Source organism: Mesocricetus auratus, unplaced genomic scaffold (assembly GCF_017639785.1).
Source record: "Mesocricetus auratus isolate SY011 unplaced genomic scaffold, BCM_Maur_2.0 Super-Scaffold_100042, whole genome shotgun sequence".
NCBI classification, from domain to species: Eukaryota; Metazoa; Chordata; class Mammalia; order Rodentia; family Cricetidae; genus Mesocricetus; species Mesocricetus auratus.
The window spans coordinates 3,511,989-3,536,270 of record NW_024429219.1 but is presented as its reverse complement, the minus strand read 5'-3'; the positions used below and the strand labels follow the sequence as shown (position 1 = coordinate 3,536,270).

The 24,282-nt window shown below is 49.0% G+C and overlaps 2 long non-coding RNA genes across 2 annotated transcripts; both read left to right on the top strand.

The window, feature by feature from the left end:
- The first annotated feature begins 213 nt into the window (after positions 1–213).
- Positions 214–6,253, top strand: LOC110342687. Its single transcript, XR_002384833.2, has 3 exons — positions 214–318; positions 1,114–1,288; positions 5,609–6,253. It is a non-coding gene; the product is annotated as an uncharacterized LOC110342687 (long non-coding RNA).
- Positions 6,254–17,716: 11,463 nt separating this feature from the next.
- LOC121135742 lies at positions 17,717–20,071 on the top strand. The gene is made up of 3 exons (XR_005872850.1): positions 17,717–17,928; positions 18,099–18,284; positions 19,783–20,071. It is a non-coding gene; the product is annotated as an uncharacterized LOC121135742 (long non-coding RNA).
- The last annotated feature ends 4,211 nt before the right edge of the window (positions 20,072–24,282 follow it).

Below are 24,282 nucleotides of genomic sequence, written 5' to 3'. Positions count from 1 at the left end.
GGTGCTTTGCCTTCTCATTGCATCCACACAGCTACTCTCACCTCTATTCTCTGTCTGTAAGCATCTAGCTTCACGATGGAATTCTCAATTAAAATAAGATTGCTCCACCACTGTAGTGGCATCTCGCCTTGCCAGCAAACTTGAAGTACTGGCCACACCCTTTGGGGCGTGGTTTCAGGTGCAGATGTGACCCATTAAGGGAGAGGAGGAGCTGACACATGCTCCCTTGCCTCTTTTGGGTCCGGAGGGCACTGGGAGAGCAGAGACTGCATCTTCTGGAGCAGGAAGACTGCGGTGGTTGTATTTACTCTTCTCTGTGTAAGTCCTTCCCTAATAAACACCTATTTATCATTTATCTTGGGTCTGGTGAACCCATTGAAACCCTGCCTTCACACCTCACTCCTTCAACTCAAACAAGATTTCTCCACTTCCATTTTGGAAATGTAACCTGAAAGGCCCTCGTGGCTCTGCTCTCTCTCTCTCTCTCTCTCTCTCTCTCTCTCTCTCTCTCTCTCTCTTACCATGCTTCTATTATGGGCAGGCCTCTATTTTGAGTTGACAAAAGAAATAATAGCTAATAGTCCGGGTCCAAGCTGGAAGTCACCAGAGTGGGAGCCAGAGTTTATTTCCTGACGATGCAAGGCCATCTAATCCGTCACCTGGCATAGGGAGCAAGTCTTGCGTAAATATATGTCATTGGCATGAGCACAGCTGTGTGGCAGATCCCAACTCCTTAGACCCGTGGGAGCCGGCAACACCTTCCTCCTGGCCCATGTGCAGAGGCTGACAGCCCGTGCAGGAAATGTCCACCACCCCATAGCCTCCTCCCGGTTTACATCTGAAGACCGACCCTCTGCAGAGAACGCGGCTACTTAATCAGCTAACCCTGCCTCCTCGCTCAGCTGTATGCAATGAGCCATGAGCCCCCCCCCCCCGTTCAACCATGGATAAGAAACACTGAGCTTTGAGGTTGGGGCGGATGTTCCGCCAGAGCTCAGCTCTTCTGTGGCCGTGTGTCTGCGGTGTCTTTAGTATCTGTCCCATTCTTTCTTCAACCCATCATTGCCCCGGTCAGAGACTATTTTATTTTTTCATATTCTCTGTCTCTTTCAGGCTTATTGCCACGGTGGCCACCACCAAAGATGAGGTCTGCCATCTGCTTCCTTTGCCGTCAGGGCACTGACCCCAACCCTACACACTTGTCTTTCTCGTCGCCTCTGCCTGCCCAGAGACCAGACGGAGGGAGTTGCTGTAAGCTTGCTCAGGATCAGCGCTGCAACGGACACTGGTAAGCCTCCGCGCACTGTGTGTTATGCCGGGAGACTGAGGCAAGAGGCGTTTACACGTACTGCATGGATGCGGTAATCCTTCTCCACGAAGGTTATAGCAGCGGCAGATGTCTTGGCCTCCGTACTTTTGGCGTGAGGTGGGGGTAACCTCTCTGCAAACATGAGGTCCTGGCAGAGTCCTTTGTGACCCTGCTGCGAGATTCTCTCCTCCATGTTTCCTGGCTTGTTGTTGTTGTTAGAACTTGACACGAGCGACTCCGTCCTGGTCCGGACAACTCTCACATCCATTTCTCCTGAGGGAACAGGCATGGATTTTTTGACCGTTTTTTTGTTCGTGTTTAGCACCCAGCAGGACCTGGCATCCTGCACTCAGCGGGTGTCTGGTAATGGCTCTATGTTAAGTTGATTGAGTTGTAGCACTGTTTCCAGGAAGAGTGAACCAATTTCCTTTTTTTTTTTTGCAGTACATTTATTGTTTTTAATGTCATAGCTTTCACTTTCCCAATGTTAGATCATTTTCATCTACTGTACCCACTGTTGTAACGTTTCAGTGTTCACGTCTCAGCCCCGATCTTAGAAAGGAAGTGGCCAAGGTGTTTGCTGTTGGCATCTCTGCACAGTCACACTGTGGGTTGCTGTGGTCCACACCAACGGATGCAACCCACCCGTCTGGATCTTGTTGGGAGTCTGATGGGGGATGTCCTCCTCCTATGTATATATATGTTCCTCTTATTGGTTGATGACTAAAACACTGTTTGGCGCATAGAGGCAGGAAGGTAGGTGAGGCGAGGAGACGAGAAGAATTCTTGGAAAGGTAGGCAGAGCGGGCCTGCCAGAAAGAGACGCCAGGTAGCTGAGCAGGAGGATAGGACTCGACAGGCATTGTCTGGTAAGATAAGGCCATGTAGAAATACACAGATTAGTAGTTATGGGCTTATAATGAAGGCAGAGCTAGCCAGTAAGAAGCCCTAGTCACCGGCCAACAATTTAATAATTAATATAGCATCTGTGTGTTTATTTGGGGGACAAGGAGAAACCTCCAGCAGCAGGGGTCTTTCTTGGAAGCCGACCTGGCTGTGCTTTGGATTTGGCTAACAGCTGTGTCAGAAGCTACAGTTTCCATTGCTATTATCTAGCAGCCCAAAAAGCGACGCTGAGAGGGTGATTTGTTCTGACCCATGGTTTACAGGGACGCAGTCCATCCTGGTGGAGCAGGCACAGCGTCAGGAAGCGATCTCTGGCAGCCAGAGCTTGAGCCTGGGACAACTGACAAATTCCCATCTCAGATGACCTGGGCACAAAGATCGGATGGGAAGTAAGGCTGAGCTGCAAACCTCAAGGCCACCTCCAGACATTCACTTCTCCTTGGGAGGCTCCGCCTCGTTAAGAAGTCTCCACACTCACAAAACAAACTGCACCAGCTTGAGGTCAGCGTTCAGTCAGCGCCTGTGGGGAATACTCTATCTAACTATGACACACATTTCACCTTCTTCCTTGTTACCGCTCTCTGTCTCTCTCTCTCTCTCTCTCTCTCTCTCCCCTCTCCCTCCCTCCCTCCCTCCCCCTCTCTCTGTGTGTGTGTGTGTGTGTGTGTTTGTGACATTTGGCCTGTAGCCTATATGTTCAGGGTCAGACCTTGGGGCACCACCCATCATGTCCCTTGTTGAGCATCCTGCATCCCTGGCTGGTCTCGGGGCTCCTACTATCCCATTGGCCTCAGAGGCTGCTGACACTGTCTCTCTAGAAAGTCTGTTGTTTTTGTGTGTTAGTAAGACCAAATTGTCTGGGGAAAGGCGGGGTGACTGGCTCCTGGCCCAGCATTCTATGGGGCACTTTCAGTCACTGTGGCTTCCACGGTGGGGACCTTATTGGTTTCCAAGACTCCCTGCATCTTGTGGTCCTTGGAGATGCTTGTCTAGTGTTTGATTTGTTGTCAAAATCTATATTTGGCTACCTTTTGTTCTTTTCTTTTAATCTGCTCTAAGCTCAGGGCAGTGTGTGTGTGTGTGTGTGTGTGTGTGTGTGGTGTGTGTGGTGTATGTGTGTATGTGTGTGTGTGATGTGTGTATGTATGTATATGTAGTGTGTATGTATTGGTATGTATATCTATGTATGTATGTGGTGTGTGTGTGTGGGCGTGTGTGTGTGTGCCCACATGTGTGTCAAGGCCAGAGGTTGAGGTCAGGTGTGTTCCTCAGGGTCTCACTGAGTCTGGAGCTCTCCTATTCAGGTAGACTAGCAGTCCAATGAACCCCATGGTCCTCCTGTCTGCCCCCCCCACCCTGGGATCACAGGCACGCACCATGACACCTGGCTTTTAAGTGGGTGTTGGCACTTCACAGACTTAGCCATCTCTCGGGTCCTAAGCAGAGACTTCTCTCTTGAAAACTTTTTTCTTTTGTTGAAAATAGTTTTTTAATACAATATATTCTGACTGTGATTTCTCCTCCCTCTACTTCTCCCACTGCCCCCTTCTCCCCTCCAGATCCACCTCGTTTCTGTCTCTTGTTAGAAAACAAACAAGTATTTAAGGGATTGTGTTATGATATGATAAGACGAGAATGCGCAAATCAGAGTAGGGCCAAAAAGCGTGCAAGGAAAGGGAAAAGAAACAGATACAGATGCATATGACACACCTGTGCACACTCAGGAATCCCATAAAAACACAAAACCAAGAAGCGGTAACATATATGCAAAACCTGCAGGGCTTAAAAAAGATGATAAAAGTTTAAAACAATCCCGGACGCATCGTGAGGTGTGGAACCTTCAAAGACGCCGTTAGCACCACTGCCAGAGCAGAGCTTTTAAACCCGGCTGTCGGCCTGCGCTGTACAGGTGGATTTTCTCGCTGTGGTCTGCTTCTCTCCCTCCTCTGAGGACTCTGGGAAACGGGAACTGTGATGTCACTGTCCCCATCCTCGGGGGGGTTGAGGGGTAAGCATCATCTGGGAGGTTCTGCCCCCAGCAGTGTGGAGCCGGTAGCTTTGAGTGAGGCAGTTCTGAGTTCAAATCCACACTCAGTTATCTTCTTTCTGCGTGACCTCAGAGTGTATCTCGTGGCCCTAGACTTCAGTGTGGTCATGGTCCGTGTGTCTGGCAGCTTTCCCCAGACCACCCCGGCTGTTGCCAGCAGCCTTGAGCCCTCTGTGACTGATTGGAGCCGAGAGGGACACTGCATCAAATGAAGCTGCTGATTGTAACTAAGGGACATGTGTTAGAAGGGTGATTAGAAGAAGTCAGCGTGAGCTGTGTCTCCATCCGTGTCATACTCAGAGATTAATCTGAGCCCCCTGTGGGGGTGGCGTGAACACAAGGAGAACCAAGTCCAATGCTATGGCCCTAATGGGAAGACGGAATCCAGTAATGAGAGCCAGGGGGCGGGGCCTGACCTCCTAATGGGAAGATGGGATCCAGTAATGAGAGCCAGGGGGCGGGGCCTGGCCTGGCAGACACCGGAGATGCAGACCTGGGCGATTACTGCCTCTCTTGACTGCAGTCTGTCCTTATGAATATAAATATCTCCGGTACGGCTTGTCCAGATAGTCGCTCTCACAGTGCCTTCTTCCTTAATGAAAACGAAGTGCTGGGCCAGTACTAAACAGAAGCTTTGCTGACATATTTAACTGTCTCACCAGGAAGCAGAAAACCACTCTTAAAAGCAAGTGGAGCCCGAGAGAATCGAGCAGGCCCCTTTTAACGACCTGGGCCCCATTAACTTGAGGGAAAGTATTTTCGAGTTGCCTAGCCTCCACACCCTCCCTTTACGGCGTCTCTCGGGGCGGCCGGTATCTGAGATTACACAGTCAGTTTTTTAACCCAGGCTTCCACCTGAGGCACCTCCTGGGTGTTTTGCAGACCTGCCTGGGAGCCGTTGACCCTTCAAGGTAAATGTCTGAGAGGGAGATGCAGCTGCTGCCCTGGAGCCCCGCCCTGCCTGGCTCCCCTTCGCCTCTGACTGGACTTTTCCTTTGTTCCCCTGGATGTCAAATCCAACAGTGAGAGGCAGGCTGGCGGAGAGGAGCCTCTCGGTTAATGTGGGGGCAGAAACGAGCCAGGAGCCAAGTCTGCTCTTTGCACACCGACAATGTGTGTAATTGCAAGGGATTCTGCCAGCTTAATAAAATGGGCCTTCTCCGCGCCTGCCGACAGATTGATTAATCCACTAAAAGGAAAACTTCTGGAAGGAATCTTCAATCGAAAAGTCTTTACCGTCCTAGAATCTTTTCCTAAAGTAAGCCCAAATTAATGAGGTTTATTGTATTCAAACCCAGAAGTTTAAATCGCTATGCTTTTCTCTGTTTCTTCCTTAAATCTCCCAGAATGAAGAGGCTCTGAGGGAAAAAAAGAAAAGAAGAAAGAAAAGATCCCTTGAGAAGTTACTGAAAACGGAGCACCATCCATCCGAATGCTGCGAGCTTGGACTGTTCTGGAAGCAAGCTTGCTGGAGGGCATCTGAGTGGGATAGACTGTTAGGGATGGGGTGGTAACTGCCCCCCTTTTTGCTGAAGTCATAACCCAGAGCCTCCATGTGGGGACTGTTCGGAGAGAGGGAGGGTACATTCATTGCTTTCCTGTTGCTACGATGAAACACCACTACTGTGTGAGTCAGGGTTCTCTAGAGTAGCAGAACTTAGAGAGTTTATCTTTCTCTGTACACGGAAAGGGGTTTATTGGGATGTTTGACAGGCTGTGCAGTCCAGCAAATCCAACAGTGGCTTGGTGCTAACAGAAAGGCCAAGAATCTGATAGTTGCTGGGCCCACAGGGCTGCAAGTCTCAGCTGGTCATCAGTGGACGCTGGAATCCTCTGAAGGAGTAGGTTCTAGTGCCAGCGAAGGAATGGGCCTGCCAGCAAGGCAAGGGCAAGCAGGCAAAACAAAAAGGCTTTGTCCCTCCGTGTCCTTGCATAGGCTTCCTGCAGTAGGTGTGGCCAAGATTAGAGGTGTCCTGTCCAGTCCCATGCCCCCCCCCGTCTCAAGATATGAATTAAAGCTGTGTGCCTTCCAACCTCGAAAATCTGGGCTAGAAGTGAATTCACCCGCTTCAAATCAAGCAAGAAAAAAATTGCTTACAGGTGTGCCCTCCACGTCTGGGTTGTAGTTCATCACAGATGGAGGTAGTCAGGCTGACAACCAAGAGTAGCCATCACAATGATCAAGGCAAGTTATAGAGGGGACTTCATTTGGGGTCATGGTTAGGTAAGCCACATACTCCCCACTGGGGCCTGTCTTTGGCTTCAGCTCTGGGGAGGAAGGTGTGGGAAAAGTTAGCGTGAAACCAGAGGGAACTAATCCACTGAGCCTAAGAGGGAACTGTAGGTCACCTCCTAATTTCTCCTGTGGTAATCTGCCTGTGGGGTGAGGCAGAGCGTGGGGGTTCCACTGAGAAGGGACCTGCTCACACGGTGGGCACGGGGAACCTGGCTAAATTAGCTAGCGGGATTATCAACTTCCGGACAGGAGTCAGACTTGCCGGATGCTGGGGTCGTGCTGGGGGCGGGGACTGCAGGCTGTGCTGCCGAAGCCCCTGTCTGGAAGGGTTAATGCACAGGTGGAGGCCTGGTGTGAGCAGATGGTTTGGTCTGACCTGTGGTCATTAGACGCTTTGCCTTCCAGGTTGGGAGGACGTGTAGACTTGGAAATAAGTTTAAAAACTTTACGGGCTTGCCAGGAGTGTTTGGAAGCTGGTTTAAAGTGTGGGTGGGGGAGGAGCAGCGGGGGATAGCTGGGTGTCAAACAGGCCTCTCTGAGTACACTTGAGGGGTTCCAGCAGGAAGGTCTTGATTCTGGTTCCCCAACTTGGTTCTTCCGGCAGGCAGAACTGCTCCCAAGAGTCCCTCCATGCCCCGCTGTCTATCTTGGGGAGGTCCCTCCCTGCTTGACCTCCAGGAGGTGGCGCCACCACCTGTTGTGGGAACACCAGACCTTGAGCAGAGACCCACTTCCCCTTCTGCCTGGGAGTAGGCAGCTGTAAGACAATGTTTAATAAAAACATGTTTACTAAAAACGATACAATAAGTTCCTGGGAAAGGCCTTCCCACGGAAACCGCCCTGACCTCAACCTTGTCCAAAGACTAACCACACCTTCAAAAACCCACACACATTCACCTCTGGTGTCAGAGCAGAACCAGCCAGGGTAGAGGAGAGAGCAGAAGCTTCTCTGGTGGGAGCTTTTCTTAGGAGGTTTTCTTGAACCTTTTTGGAGCCTGTTTAAAGTTTTCTTTACATCATTGAATGAGTCTCTGTGTTGTCAATCCCCGACACCCTCCGCACGGTCTCGGACACAGGCCACGCTGCAGATGTGACAATTGGAGGTCCCACCGAGATCGTGAAAGCGAGGAAGTGAGAAGCCCATTTGGGTCCCCGAACGGTGCATCAGGCATGTCGACCCCAATACTACTCCGGATACTAGTAATGCTCACCATGATAAAGATGATCCAACCATTACCGTACACTCAGGTAAGGGAAATATGGGTGTTGGTGAGGATTCCCCCCCATATTAACACCAGTTAGTCATTCCAGCTCCCTGTTCATCAATTTTTATAACACCAATAATACATTGGAAGCGGCTGCTGCCAATGAGATTAAAAAGTCAAAAACTAGACATTCTGAGTTTCCCCCTCCTAAGCCTGATACCAGGGTCAGGAAGTAGGGGAATCCAAGAGATTCCCAGCGGCATACGCTTTTAATCCCAACACACCTTTATACAAGTCCCAGGACAGCCTCCAAACAATACAGAGAAACCCTGACTCAAAAAAAATTGGTACTGGTATTAATTTTAAAAAAAGACAAAGACAAAGGTATATGAAATGGAAAATTTTGTTTACATTTAAGTTCTATTTTGTGAGTCATCTCTAAAAACTTTTGGCCAAAAGCCTGGGCTCTCTACCTTACATCTACAGAGTTACAAGGAGTAGGTACGGCTGTACCCCATGACTGTAGCTCAAATGGAGGAATGATAAAAACATATAGGACTTTTTAACCTTTTTAGTTCAAGGATTGGCTGGAGTTGTTCTTTTACATAGATTTCAATTAAGAAAGCTTCATTGCAACAGACTAATCATGACCTAGGGAAAAAGGATGACTAAAAGATACATGTATGTTCTAAATGTATGGTGTGGCCACACCGGTATGTATGAAATGTGATTGTGAATGCGTGAGTGTAAACTGCTTATATGATTAAAAGGATACTTAAATCCCTTTAAAAATAGTTAAAAAGCTACCTAGATTGCTTTAAATATAGCCAAAAGGAACATCCAGCCAGTCTGTTAATGTTTTAACAGAAAAATTTAAGATGCAAATGAGACCTTGTCAGCTAGTGAGAGCTCTACAGGTTAGATTGGGAAAGACTGCTCACAGACTTCAAATAATTTTCAAAAGTTATTTGGACACAGTATAGTTTACAATCTTTGAGTGATTTTCAGAAGTTTTTGAGAAATATTTAAAGGATATGTCCTTTTTAATGGACATCTACAAATAATTTACCTAGATAGTTAACCAAGGAGGGTAGACAAATCCTTCTATTGTTATGGTCCAGCTTCAACAGTTCAAAAAAGAAAAATATTTTTTAAAAATAAAAAAGGGAAAATAATGCCCCCAGTACCCACATGACTCATCAAATAATACACTCCTCATTCAAAAATTTTATAATGTAAATGCCAATAACCTTCAGACAGATTCTGGCATGATGGAACTTGAGCAACCATTGCTCAGGTCAAATGGAGACATCCATACACTAGACAGTGGAGAAGACCCTAATTTGGGGTCGAGGGCATGTTTGTGTTTTCTTGCAGGAAAAGAATAAAACTTCGGCAACTGTCAGACCATTTAGTGAGATGCATGGAGCAGAGAAAAACTGGACCTGAGACCATGGGAGCCTACCTAAGCCGGTTTGAGTGAGATCTCCTAAATCAGTGTTCCTGACCCTTGATGTCATCAAATCTACAGCCCAAGAAAGAAAGAAAACAGTCGGTTCGAGATTTCCAGTTTCTCAACAGACCTGCTACATTAACCTTCTGGACCCGTGAGTTTTCATCCCAAAGCCAACAGAGAACTGGAAAGACTAACTGTCTGCCCTTGACACACCTTGAAACAACAGAATTCATTTTGCCAGTTTTCCCTTTAGGGGAAAAAAGGACCCATTTAAAATATTTGGACATTGGTATGGACTATGAGTGGCAAAAGCCTCTTTTCAGTATTTAAACAGGACATGGTCACTTAAAATATCAGACTTAATGGTTCCTGTTTCTGGAATCACGACTAGGCCAGTGTATTTTTCTGGAGAAATGCAACTTGTCCTAATGCGACAACTATTGTTCATATTTTTCATAATGCTACATGTGTAACATTAATGATTGTACCTAATGTATCTGTGCAAGTGCACTTTCTAAATGCTTTCCTTAGCATATCTTGAAACGATTGGAAACTTTATCAAATTGTAAATGTAAATCACATGCGGGTTACCCTTGTAACAGAATGTAAATCACGTACAGGTTACCCTTGTAACAGACAAAGGTTGGTAGAATGTTATGGCCCAGATCTGGTGATGGGTATGGTGATGGAGAGGCGCTATGTCAATGGGGGTCCTGGAAATGGTGGCAGTGGCGGTAGGCATTCTGGCTTTATGCTGAGCTCAAACGTGCCTTGTTCCAGAGACAAGAGATCCGTAACCAAGCATTGCTTAGCTTAGCCCATGGCAATCCCGATAGCCATAAAGGTTGGTTACAGATGATTGTTACGTCTGCAGCGTGGCCTGTGTCCGAGAACGTGCGGAGGGTGTCGGGGATTGACAACACAGAGACTCGTTTAATGATATAAAGAGAACTTTAAACAGGCTCCAAAAAGGTTCAAGAAAAACTTCCTAAGAAAAGCTCCCACCAGAGAAACTTCTGCTCTCTCCTCTACCCTGGCTGGTTCTGCTCTGACACCAGAGGTGGATGTGTGTGGGTTTTTGAAGGTGCGGTTAGTCTTTGGACAAGGTCGAGGTCAGGGCGGTTTCCGTGGGAAGGCCTTTCCCAGGAACTTATTGTATCGTTTTTAGTAAACATGTTTTTACTAAACATTGTCTTACAGCTGCCTACTCCCAGGCAGAAGGGGAAGTGGCCAGGAACTTATTGTATCGTTTTTAGGAAACATGTTTTTACTAAACATTGTCTTACAGCTGCCTACTCCCAGGCAGAAGGGGAAGTGGGTCTCTGCTCAAGGTCTGGTGTTCCCACAATTCACCCCTTTTTATTTTCAAATGAGGCACTCCTGGCTTAGGTCAAGTAGGGTCACCCTCCCTTTCCCGTCTTTGGGGGACCTTGAACCCCTGTTTTAGGTGGGAGGGGTCTTCCCCACAGGTTGCCCGTCATCGGAGATACCCCAACCTTAAATCATCTGTAACCAACCTTCATGGCTATCGGGATTGCCATGGGCTAAGCTAAGCAATACTTGGTTACGGATCTCTTGCCTCTGGAACAAGGCACGTTTGAGCTCGGCATAAAGCCAGAATGTTACTGCCACTGCCACCATTTTCAGGACCCCCATTGACATAGCGCCTCTCCATCACCATACCCATCACCAGATCTGGGCCATAACATTCTACCAGCCTTTATCTGTTACAAGGGTAACCCGCATGTGATTTACATTTACAATTTGATAAAGTTTCCAATCGTTTTAAGATCTGCTCAGGAAAGCATTTAGAAAGTGCACTTGCACAGATACATTGGGCACAATCATTGATGTTACACATGTAGCATTATGAAAAATATGAACAATAGTTGTCGCATTAGGACAAGTTGCATTTCTCCAGAAAAATACATTGGCCTAGTCGTGATTCCAGAAATAGGAACCATCAAGTCTGATATTTCAAGTGACCATGTCCTGTTCAAATATTGAAAAGAGGCTTTTGCCACTCATCATAGTCCATACCAATGTCCAAATGCTTTAAATGGGTCCTTTTTTCTCTGTTAGCTTTATGATGAAAACTCATGGGTCCGGAAGGTTGATGCAGCAGGTCTGTTGAGAAACTGGAAATCTCGAACCGACTGTTTTCTTTCTTTCTTGGGCTGTAGATTTGATGACATCAATGGTCAGGAACATTGATTTAGGAGATCTCACTCAAACTGGCTTAGGTAGGCTCCCATGGTCTCAGGTCCAGTTTTTCTCTGCTCCATGCATCTCACTAAATGGTCTGACAATTGTCGAAGCTTTATTCTTTTCCTGCAAGAAAACACAAACATGCCCTCGACCCCAAATTAGGGTCTTCTCCACTGTCTAGTGCATGGATGTCTCCATTTGACCTGAGCAATGGTTGCTCAAGTTCCATCATGCCAGAATCTGTCTGAAGCTCACTGGCATTTACATTATAAAATTTTTTAATGAGGAGTGTATTATTTGATGAGTCATGTGGGGACTGGGGGCATTATTTTTCCTTTTTTATTTAAAAAAATTTTTTTTGAACTGTTGAAGCTGGACCATAACAGTAGAAGGATTTGTCTACCCTCCTTGGTTGACTATCTAGGTAAATTGGGATTACTACTTAGATTATTTGTAGATGCCCATTAAAAAGGACATATCCATTAAATATTTCCCAAAAACTTTTGAAAATCACTCAAAGATTGTAAACTATATTGTGTCCAAATAACTTTTGAAAATTATTTGAAGTCTGTGAGCAGTCTTTTCCAATCTAACCTGTAGAGCTCTCACTAGCTGACAAGGCCTCATTTGTATCTTAATTTTTTTTTTAAAACATTAACAGACTGGCTAGATGTTCCTTTTGGCTATATATAAAGCAATCTAGGTAGCTTTTGAACTATTTTTGAAGGGATTTAAGTATCCTTTTAATCATATAAGCAGTTTACACTCACGCATTCACAATCACATTTTATACATATCGGTGTGGCCACACCATACATTTAGAACATACATGTATCTTTTAGTCATCCTTTTTCCCTAGGTCATGATTAGTCTGTTGCAATGAAGCTTCCTTAATTGAAATCTATGTAAAAGAACAATTCCAGTCAATCCTTGAACTAAAAAGGTTAAAAAGTCCTATATGTTTTTATCATTCCTCCATTTGAGCTACAGTCATGGGGTACAGCCGTACCTACTCCTTGTAACTCTGTAGATGCAAGGTAGAGAGGCCAGGCTTTTGGCCAAAAGTTTTTAGAGATGACTCACAAAGTAGAATTTAAATGTAAACAAAATTTTTTATTCCATGTACCTTTGTCTTTTTTTTTCTTTACTTAATACCAGTACCTCTTTACTGTTACCAAAAATTTTTTTTGAGTCAGGGTTTCTCTGTATTGTTTGAGGCTGTCAGTCCAGCCTGGCCTTGAAGAATAGTACTGGACCGTCCCAAGAGTAGTCCAACCATGCCTGGGGGCAATGGCCCATGCACCCCAGTAGGGAGGGCCTGGATCCCCATTTCCAGTGTTAGGATTGCCCGGGCAGAGGGAGCGAGGTCCAATCCTGCACTCCGCGAGGTGGCTCTAAGGAGGTCTGAGATATGAAGGGGTTGCTCTGGGGGAGAGAATGAGTCCTGCCACTGCCCAGAGCAGGGGTCATTGCCCCATACACATTGGTTTTGGGGCCCTGGGGTGGGGCCCTCCTCCCGTTTCCCTGATTATTATTAGCAGAAAGGAAATTTCCCTCCCGGTCAGTTTTAGAGTAGCAGTTATTGGCCCAATGATATCCCCTTCGACAACGGGGGCATAAACCAGGTCTCTTGAGACCCGTAGTACTATTTTGAGGGCACTCTCTACGGAAGTGTCCCTCCCTGTCGTAGCTGAAACATGTTTTTCTCCTTCCCAGAGTAGGTCTTTTTTTCCCCACTTGGGGCCGAATAGCAGTAGCTAACACTTGGCCCTGGATGAAGTTCCCATCAATGTCCCTACAGATCCGGATATAGTCATTTAGACTTTTATTGTGATAGGGGCGAAGGGCTTCCTTACAATATTTATTTGCATTTTTAAATGCCATCTGCTTTATGACTGGCATCGCAGGCCCAATGCCCCCAAATATTCTTTCTGCTACCTGACTGAGACGGTCTACGAAGTCTTGAAAAGGTTTGGAAGGTCCTTGAAGGATTTTGGACAGATGATCCCCTCCTTCCTTGGAAGGCAATGCTTTCCAAGCCCCTTGGGCCGCTGCTGCCACTTGGGCATAGACTGTGATGTCATATTGTATTTGTTGCTGAATGGTGGCTTATTGACCACTCCCGGTAAGCATCTCCACATTTCTCTGGGGCTGTCCGGCCTGTGCATTCCTTTGGGCTGTCTGGCTGCATCTTTCCTGAAACTCACCTCTCCAAATCAAATAATCTCCCCCCGACAGAGCTGCTCTGCAAAGCTGCTGCCAATCGCCAGGTGTCAAATTAAGAGACGCAAAAGATTCCATTAAGGAAAGTGTAAAGGGAGCCTGTGCTCCATAATTTAAAGTTGCCTCTTTCAGTTGTTTTATATCTTTGAAACTTAAAGGGTCATGGCGCCGAATGACCTGTTGAGAATTGTTCGGGTCTGGAACTTCCATTACCAGGGCCACCACCGGGCAGCATTGGACCCCTCCTCTGGGTCTTCCCTCCAGGTCCAAGAAGGACTGGGTTATCTCATAGGAGGAGTCCCTTTTTCAGAGTATGGGGAAGGGTTTCTCTCCCTGTCCTGTCTTTCCTTAATTAGAATCTTTTTAGTTCTTTTTTAAGGGCCGCGATCTCAGCAAGTAACCGTTCCTTTTCAGACTGTGATGAGTCTGAGTCTGAGCTACTTCCATTTTCTAGGTCTGATAGAGAAGGATATAACCGATTCTGACCGGAGTCCTTCTTTTTGGGTCGCGCCCGGAGATCTCTACCCGTTTTTTTGTTGTTACTAAGAGACTCCTCCTCATCCTCACTAACAATGGAGCCTCTAGTTTCAGTCACGGTCTCTTCATCATCACTCTCTGCCCCTGAACTCAAGGAGGCTTGAGTCTCAGTCTCTTGTAACTCTAAAAAAGCCTCTTTTGTGTCCTGAACTACCTGGCGGTGACGAACCTTATCTGTCAAAAGTGTTCCCCTCACTAATCTCCATAAGGAGAATGTCGTAGGGGGTAAGGACTCAGATCCCTCTTTTCGTAAAAGTCTATGAAGATTATGGCGAACCTCCTCCCAATCTGGAATATTTAAGCTTCCCCCAGTAATGAACCATGGACTGGCTCGTTTGATCGATTTTAGAAAGCCTTCTAGGGTTTTAGACTTGACTGTAGTCCCATGTTCTTTAAGTAACTTTTTTAGTTGATACTGTAATGATTTTAGCTTCCCGGAACTATTCCCCATAGTTTCTTAACCCCGTCCACTTACCTCGCTTTTACGATCTCGGTGGAACCTCCAATTGTTACGTCTGCAGCGTGGCCTGTGTCCGAGAACGTGCGGAGGGTGTCGGGGATTGACAACACAGAGACTCGTTTAATGATATAAAGAGAACTTTAAACAGGCTCCAAAAAGGTTCAAGAAAAACTTCCTAAGAAAAGCTCCCACCAGAGAAACTTCTGCTCTCTCCTCTACCCTGGCTGGTTCTGCTCTGACACCAGAGGTGGATGTGTCTGGGTTTTTGAAGGTGCGGTTAGTCTTTGGACAAGGTCGAGGTCAGGGCGGTTTCCGTGGGAAGGCCTTTCCCAGGAACTTATTGTATCGTTTTTAGTAAACATGTTTTTACTAAACATTGTCTTACAGCTGCCTACTCCCAGGCAGAAGGGGAAGTGGCCAGGAACTTATTGTATCGTTTTTAGGAAACATGTTTTTACTAAACATTGTCTTACAGCTGCCTACTCCCAGGCAGAAGGGGAAGTGGGTCTCTGCTCAAGGTCTGGTGTTCCCACAGATGATTTAAGGTTGGGGTATCTCCGATGACGGGCAACCTGTGGGGAAGACCCCTCCCACCTAAAACAGGGGTTCAAGGTCCCCCAAAGACGGGAAAGGGAGGGAGACCCTACTTAACCTAAGCCAAGAGTGCCTCATTTAAAAATAAAAAGGGGTAAATTGTGGGAACACCAGACCTTGAGCAGAGACCCACTTCCCCTTCTGCCTGGGAGTAGGCAGCTGTAAGACAATGTTTAGTAAAAACATGTTTCCTAAAAACGATACAATAAGTTCCTGGCCACTTCCCCTTCTGCCTGGGAGTAGGCAGCTGTAAGACAATGTTTAGTAAAAACATGTTTACTAAAAACGATACAATAAGTTCCTGGGAAAGGCCTTCCCACGGAAACCGCCCTGACCTCGACCTTGTCCAAAGACTAACCACACCTTCAAAAACCCACATACATCCACCTCTGGTGTCAGAGCAGAACCAGCCAGGGTAGAGGAGAGAGCAGAAGCTTCTCTGGTGGGAGCTTTTCTTAGGAGGTTTTCTTAAACCTTTTTGGAGCCTGTTTAAAGTTTTCTTTACATCATTAAACGAGTCTCTGTGTTGTCAATCCCCAACACCCTCCACACGTTCTCGGACACAGGCCACGCTGCAGACGTGACAACCTGTCATGCTGTAAACGACCTGGGCCATCCAAGCACTTTGAGACCCTCGACCCCAGGGAGACTGTCCTGAGCTTTGCTCATGAGTACGCTCTGAGGATGGTTTAGAACATCCCAGATGGCCCCTTCCTGAATGTCCAGGGCACATCAGTTGGCTGCAGGTTACCATGCTGGATCTCCAAGAGGGGAGGTGTGGTCTCCTCCCCTGAGCAGGCACTTAACCTGGCCTCTCTTCTTGCTCCAACCCCCCAGTTGCTAAGGCTCATTTGCATCCTTCTGTTGTTTTCCATCAGTCACACAGGGCAGGGTCCCAACCCTTGTGCCCTTCTGGTGCCCGACAGCTGCCTTATGAGTCAGGAGGACTGAAGTTTAATTCCGCTCTTGGGATACATTAGTGCCTGGTGCTCTCCGGTTTTACCTGTTTCCTTACAATGGGCCTGGGAGAGACTTCAGGACCTCGAAAGCCCAGGAGGTCTCAGGGCCCACAGGCTCAGAGCAGCCACATGTACAAATGCTGCCCAGATGCCAGTGCATTAGGAGATCCTGGGGTCTGACAACCTGCAGAAGGCTTGGAAGGATACAGTTGCTGGGGCCTCACCTCCAGGGTGTGGGGTGGGTGTGGCCTGAGGATCGGCCCCCTGCTGGGCTGCAGGATCCCATCTAATCGACTCAAGGTACAGACAGAACCCGGTGGTTCCCTCAGCTTCAGCTGCGGGTGGCAATCACCTGGGTGCTGTGAAGTTCGGTGCCTGGGTCCCTCACCTGGGCAGTGCCTCCGGCAAGAGGAGTAGCTGGGCACTGAGAGCTGCAGAAGCTCCCCCGGGGACATCAAGTCCCACAGAGGGATGGTCATTTAACCCTGGTGACAGGCTGAGTCAGCCCGAGACAGGGTCTTGGGTTACTTGTGGCTCACTGAACGTGACTGCATGCGCAGCTCTGCAGAGAACCTAAGTGGACTCAGGGCAGCAGGGGTCTGACGCAGAGGGAGCTCTGGCAAGGGCCGCTCTGTGCCTTCAAACCTGTGTCGCCCACCCCTGCCTGGGGACACACAAGGCAGAGGTCAAGATCCCTTTAGAGTCCAGGTTGGAAAGTAGACCCAGAGGTGTGCATTGGTTCAAGATCTACTACAGGGTCACAGGCTGGTCCTGACCTTCCCCACTGCCTTGTCCAGGTCCCTCTCCACTGCCTCAGTTTCCCCTTTGTTACCATGATGACATTAGAACGTGTAAATCCTCAAACGGAGAAGGCTAATGTGCTGCCTAATGTCAGGTGTGGTACAAGATCCCATTCGTATTGCTTCCCCAGCTGAGAGAGTGACTAGGGCCATCCACCTCTTACACAGACCCCCAACGCGGGGTCCTGGCAACAAGTCCCCTGGACGTGAAGACTCACGCCTACTCAGTGTGCTCATTCATTGGCAATGGGCACCTGTAGTCCCCATAGAGTACAGCGTGTCAACCAGGCAGGATGGCTGTGTTTTATTTACAGAGCCATCTCCTCACTAGCTAATGACAGGAAGAGATTCCAAGAGGAATGAGATGAACGGCCCCCTGCCAGAAGGTTCTTTACACCCTAAGTGTAAATACCATAAATAAACAGCAGCTGCAATCCAGCCACCAGCCCCGGTGTGTTAACCTCTGTGGGATGCAGAATGTGAGGTCCGGGCCCCTCTGCTACCCAGCATGCTCTTTAGCTCTGGGCTTCCAGAGAGAGGCAGCAGAGAGGCCGGATGCCAAGGGGTTAAGCAGTATTATCCTAATGCAGAGAAGAGATGATTTAATGAGGCTTTCTTCCTCGGTTGCAATCCATCTCTGTGAAGAGAGCTGAGTTAGTGCCAGGGCCGCTCTCCCAGCCCCTTGAATTAGGACGCAGAGCGTTGCACGTGCCTGTGACATCACAAAGGCTCCGTAAGTACCTGAGGGCCCCACCTGCCATCCCCACCATGTCACAGGGCCGGAGCTCAACATCTCTAGTGGTGTTAGGACTGCCTGGTCCTCTTAGCAATCAGGGAGAGAAAGATGGCTCACACACACACACAAACACTAGGGACTCTCCACGGTGTTGATTCCTTATACGACTTGCAATCTCTGACTCCCGGAAGAGACAAGCTTGTTCCCCTGTCTCATCCTGTCTGCCGCAGCCTGGCCACTTTCAAGGTTTCTGTAAGAAACAGTGTCCCTGAACATGGCTTTGACACCCTGCAGGTCCTCAGTGAGCAAGGGACACCACACTTTGCCTGACTTTGTTCTTCCTGGCTCGGGCTTACAAGTGAGTCCCTCTTCCAGCCCTGGGGCTCTGAATGAAACCCGGCCCCAAATTCTTCTCGTTCCAGGGCAGTGACCGGAACAAATGAAGATGACAAAGACCCATCTATGGGCAGCAGGGACACTCATTCGTGGGCTCCTCTGGCTGACCCTTCCACACACTACGTTTCCAGGAAAAAAATCCCGCAGAGCATAACACATCAGTGTCCTTGACCTTCCGGCAGTTGAGTCATCACCAGGTCCTTGGCAAAGAGGTACAGAGTCAGAGCCTGGTGATGCAGGACCTGGGGGGCTGATGTGGCCTGGGTCTTCTTTGGATGGAAGTGGGTTCTCTCCCAAGACCCCAGCCAATTATGCCTAGTCTCTGGGTGAGGACAATGCCCTGTCTTCCGGGACCCACCTTGATGACAGTGCAGAGTGCCTCCTGAGTGGCCAAGCTATTATTAGAACTCCACAGTGGTATTAAGTGCTCTATCTGGCAAATTTAATCTTCCTGAGCCTATTATCAACATCCCATCATATCAAGAATCGTTCACGACAAAACGCAAATTATAGCTGGGTTACCATCATAACATCTTAAGCAATAATAAATTAGTCTTCATTTAATAACCCACTCTAAGAGTAGAAATGGTTATGCTAATAGATGATAAAATATCTGGGTCTGTATACACACAACACCCTGGAAATACATTAAAAATTAATTATAGTAAAATCGATATGATTAGAAGCACAAGTCCTTTCTAAGGAGGCAGTAAATGGGCTTAAGATGTTACGGGAAAGAGAGAGAGAGAGAGAAAAGAAAGAAAGAAAGTACCGTGTGATTAAAGAGATGGGCAATGGCGATGGAAAACTTTTAATAAACGTTTTCCCCCTGGGCAGTTTAGATGACAGATCTCAGAACCTCATTCTTTCTCAGATGTGGGCTTGGCGGATGATGGCTGTCACGTTTATCATTCTTCTAGAAGCCTTGTACTTGGCCTACAGAAACTCAGCAGCAGCCCAGCCCCTGGTCTCCTGAGGAACACCAGCCCAAGGCCTGGATGTGCAAACATACCTCTGTGTGCTTGCAACTCCAGATGGGAGGAACTGGTGTGTGCGTAGGTGTGGGGGTTAACAGTCTCCACCCTAGTGCTGTTGTTTGGAGGAACACGCACCGCCCCCATTTTACAACAGGAGCACTGAAGACTTGGGACAGGAAAATGAAGCTTTTCATCTAACAGCTTTGAAAAGTTGAGTGTCAGCCCAGAGCAGCAGGCATGGTGACTGAGGGCAGAGAATGGTTTTGATAATGGTTCTGAGGTCCCTCTCACCATCGACCGAGGATTCAGGAGAGGACAAGCTTACAAGCCCATCTAGATTGTACCTTTGCATCGTCCACCTACATCTGTCTTTTTAGAAACACAAGTCCTTGCGTGCATGGGTTGCTCTCCATGCTTGTGCCGTTTATTTGAAAGCTCAGAGGCATTCAGCTGTTGTAGCAATTCTCTGTCTTAAACTTCTGGTTTGTGTGTGGGTGGATAGGCTAGCGGAGTTTGGGTGGCAGTGGATAATGTCTTAGTTTGCTTTTTATTACTTTGATAAACACCAAGAGCAAAAGCAACTGGTGAAGGAAAGGGTTCGTTTGAATTACCCTGGTCACAGCCCATCACTGAGGGAATTCCGGGCAGGAGCTCAAGCACCGGCAGAAGCAGGGTCCGTGGAGGAAGGGTTCTTACCGGCTTGCTCCCCATGGTTTCTCTTCTTACTTTCTAGTATAATCTAGGACTGCCTGCCTAGGGATGTGACCACTCACATGAATCAACCATCAAGAAAATATCCCACAGACACAACCATTGGCCAGTCTGATGGAGAAATTCATCAACCGAGGCTTCCTGGAGTGGAAGCCATTGATCCAGAGAGCAACAATGTTTCTTTCATCTAGTAGAGACTGTTTCAGCCTGGCTTGAGCAGGGTTTTGATCGTCTTCCGTTGCTGGTATCAGGGGGATGTGAGTGCATGCGTGTGTCTGTGAGTGTGTGTGTGCTAACGTATGTATGTGTGTGTACGAGCACATGTGTGTATGTGTGTATATACATGCATATGCATAAGAGTGCTTGTGGTGTGTGTGTGTGTGTGTGTTCCCTCATGTGCAGAAGAGGGCTTGTGTGTAGTGAGCGTATATGTGTTAACATGTGTGTGAATTTGTGCGTGTGTACACACATGTGTACAAGAGTACTTGTGTGTTTCAGTATTGGTTACTGTAACAAATACCTTAGTAATCAGCTTACAAAAAGTAAAGTCTTGTTTTGCGTCATTGTTTCCAGTGTTTGTCTGTGGTTGATTGACCGCAGACATTTTGGGCCTTTGACAAGGCAGGGCATCATGATAGCTATATAAAATCAAACGCTCACCTCACAGCTAAGACACCAAAAAGAAGGAAGAGTCCTGGATCCTACAAAACAGGCATGCCCTATTTTGGTTACCTTCGTTTTCCATGACACACAGCGGTTTAAAGGAGGGAAGCTTCTTCGCTCACGGTTTCAGAGGTTCCCCACCCACGCTCAGCTGGCTCCATCTCCGTTAGGCAGAACTTTATGACACGGAGTGTGTGGTGGGACCAAGCTGCTTACCTCGTGGTGGTCTGTTAATCAGAGGAACCGACAGAGCAGCAGCCAGGACAAGAGACACCTGCAAAGGGACACCCCAGGGCCCCCCACCCTCTCTCTCCCACAACTGCTGCTTCCTCTCCATAGTCCGCCTCACTCCGAGTCCATCAACAGATCCATTCACTGATTGGTTCAGAGGCCTCATTCCCCAAAGCTCTGTGAGAAGACAAGCATGCCTTTACCCATGAATCCCTGGGGGCAGTTCACATCCAAGCGCTGTCAATCCCTGGTACCTGAAGACTTCCCATTAGGCCCTGCTTCTGGAAAGTCCCAGGCGTTCCTGGTAGCATCAACCTGAGGATGCAACCTTACCACGTGGACCTGTGAGGATGCTCTAGGCGCACCTCAGCACCGTGGAGGATGCCATCTCAAATTGGAGCTTGTCGGGTGCATCTGAAGACACTCCAGCCCTCGGTTTAGTCTGTCGGGAAGGCGTTATTCCCTCAGGAAACGGAGCAGCTGGCTCAGCTTAGCATGCCCGGTGAGAGTGGGGCAGGATTGTCCCAGAATCCTCTGCAACACTTCTGCTCCCACCCCAGGCAGGGGAGGTAGGATGCTGTGGTGGGCAGAGTCATCCTTTTTGATAAAGCTCTGGCAGGTGATGGGCGGGGCCCCCACTGTCCATGCCTGACTGAGCATGGGAGCCATTGGTCCCGTGGTTCTGATGTGCCGTTGTCACCAGCCTCTCTCATCTGTTCCATATGTTTCCACGCTGACGGCATATGGTAAGTGTCTGTTGCATGCCCAGACATACCCATGATCCCGCACGTAGCCTCAGGCTGAGGATGTCCAGCAAGGTACCTGCTCAGTTAGAGCCGGGGTGGAGGCAGCTGCTGCTGGAGACGTCCCAGCAAGGGCTGCTGTGAGGGACAGCCCTACGGCAGAGCTCCAGAGTCATAGACAGGATAGGTGGTGACGGCTTCTAATTTGTCAGGAAGTCTTTCTGGTTTGGGGGCTTCCGTTTTTTCCCAGGCTCCTTTGGCCACTGCTCAAATATACTCCTCCTCTTATCCATGGCAAGGCACCATCTGGGTCAACAAGAAACCCACGTCTCTAGGTGAAAGAGCTTTTAGGAATAAATCCAAACAAAACTTTCCAAAGTCACACTTAATCACGCATTCCCTGGATCCAGCCCCAGCCACGGGGGCCTGGTTTACAGCCCTTTAGTATATCTTGGAATTTGCCGGCTTATCCTTTGTGTTTATGTAGCTCATACGTCTCCCTTGACTGGCGGGGTGTCTCCATAAATACTGGGCCCAGCAGTGCGGGCGTGGGGGCTGGCCGGCCACGGGGCCTTTCATATTTCACCCGTGGCTGAATGGAGGGAGATGGATTGAGGCTGAGATGCATGCCCAGGGCTGTGTGGCGCTGAGGCCTCGAGCTGCGATATAGTCCTGTCGTAGCTGCGATGGACATGCTCTTCTGCTCTGCCCGGTGGCTGGGTGATAGCTCCGCCTCAGAGACACAGGCTTGGAAGATGCTGAATTCTTTTTTTTTTCCATTTTTTAAATTTTATTTAAATTAGAAAATAACTTGCTTGACATGTCAATCCCAGCTCTGTCACCCTCCCTTCCTCCCCTGCCCCCCACCAGTCCACCCAACCCCCACCTCATTCCCCCCTCTGCTCCCCATGGAGGGTGAGGCTCTCCATGGGGAATCTTCAAAGTCTGTCATATCATCCTGGGCAGGGCCTAGGCCCACCCCCATGTGTCCAGACTGAGACAGCAACCCTCCACATGGAACGGGCTCCCAAAGTCCATTTGTACGCCACGGCTAAATACTGGTCTACTATCCAAGGCCCAAACAGATTGCCGAGGCCTCCTTGCTGACACCCACGTTCAGGGGGATCTGGATCAGTCCCATGCTGGCCTCCCAGTCATCAGTCTGGGGTCCATGAGCTCCCCCTTGCTCAGGTCAGCTGCCTCTGTGGGTTTCATCAGCCGGGTCTTGACTCCTTTGCTCATCACTCCTCACTCTCTGCAACTGGGTTCCAGGAGTTCAGTGTTTAACTGTGTGTGTCTGCCTCTGCTTCCATCAGTCACTGGATGAAGGCTCTAGGATGGCATATAAGGTAGTCATCAGTCTCAGTATCGGGTTGGGGGTTGGGGGGGTGGGAGGTGGGGGAGGAAGGGCATTTAAGGGAGCCTCTCCACTATTGGTTAGTTTGCCAGTTGGTGCCATCCTTGTAGATCTCTGAAAATCTCCCTGGTGCCAGATCTCTTCTCAAACCTATAGTGGCTCCTTGACTCAACCTTCCTGCTCCCCCATGTCCTCCTCTCCTCTCCTCTCCTCTCCTCTCCTCTCCTCTCCTCTCCTCTCCTCTCCTCTCCTCTCCTCTCCTCTCCTCTCCTCTCCTCTCCTCTCCTCTCCTCTCCCCTCCCCTCCCCTCCCCTCCCTCTCCTCTCCTCTCCTCTCCTCTCCTCTCCTCTCCCTCTCCCTCCTCTCCCCTCCCTCTCCTCTCCTCTCCTCTCCTCTCCTCTCTCCCCTCCTCTCCTCTCCTCTCGTCTCCCCTCCCTCTCCTCTCCTCTCCCTCCTCTCCTCTCCTCTCCTCTCCTCTCCTCTCCTCTCTCCTCTCCTCTCCTCTCCTCTCCTCTCTCTCCTCTCCTCTCCTCTCCTCTCCTCTCCCTCTCCTCTCCTCTCCTCTCCTCTCCTCTCCTCTCCTCTCCTCTCCCCTCCCCTCCTCTCCTCTCCTCTCCTCTCCTCTCCTCTCCTCTCCTCTCGTCTCCTCTCCTCTCCTCTCTTCTCCTCTCCCCTCCCCTCCTCTCCCCTCTCCTCTCCTCTCCTCTCCTCTCCTCTCCTCTCCCTCCCTCCTCTCCCCTCCTCTCCTCTCTCCCTCCTCTCCTCTCCTCTCCTCTCTCCTCTCCTCTCCTCTCCTCTCTCCTCTCCTCTCCTCTCCTCTCCTCTCCTCTCCCCTCCCTCCTCTCCTCTCCTCTCTCCTCTCCTCTCGTCTCCTCTCCTCTCCTCTCCTCTCCCTCTCCTCTCCTCTCCTCTCTCCTCTCCTCTCCTCTCCTCTCCTCTCCCCTCCTCTCCTCTCCTCTCCTCTCCTCTCCTCTCCTCTCCTCTCCTCTCCTCTCCTCTCCTCTCCTCTCCTCTCCTCTCCTCTCCTCTCCTCTCTTCTCCACTCCCCATGTCCTCCTCTCCCCCTCTCTTTCTCTAAGCTCCCTCTCCCCTCCTCTCACCCCATGTCCCCAATCTGAATTCTTAGCAGTGCCTGAAGGCAACGATGTCTAGAAAAGGTTGTGAGTCCAAAGACAGCCCGTGCAAGAGACGCGGGAACCCTGGCCTCAGGGTTTGTAACCCCCGAGCACAGTTCCTAAGCTCTCAAGCCTCCTGTCTGGCGTTGAAAGTAAGAACAGTAGCCCCCCCCAGGTGCGCAGAATGGAGCCATAGTTGAGGTTGGCTGCCATCCTGGCACTTCCTGGGGTTGGCCCCGAGGTCCGAGGCCCATTCCTGATCTGGGACGTTGTGTGGGACCCTGACGGATCTCGGATACACGCCAACACATCTCTGCGGCATCAGCGACGGCCGCCTCAACCAACCTTCTCCAGAGGGGGCTGCCTCGGGAAGAAGGCCGCGTCCCTCACTCAGCTTTGTTCTGGTGGATGCA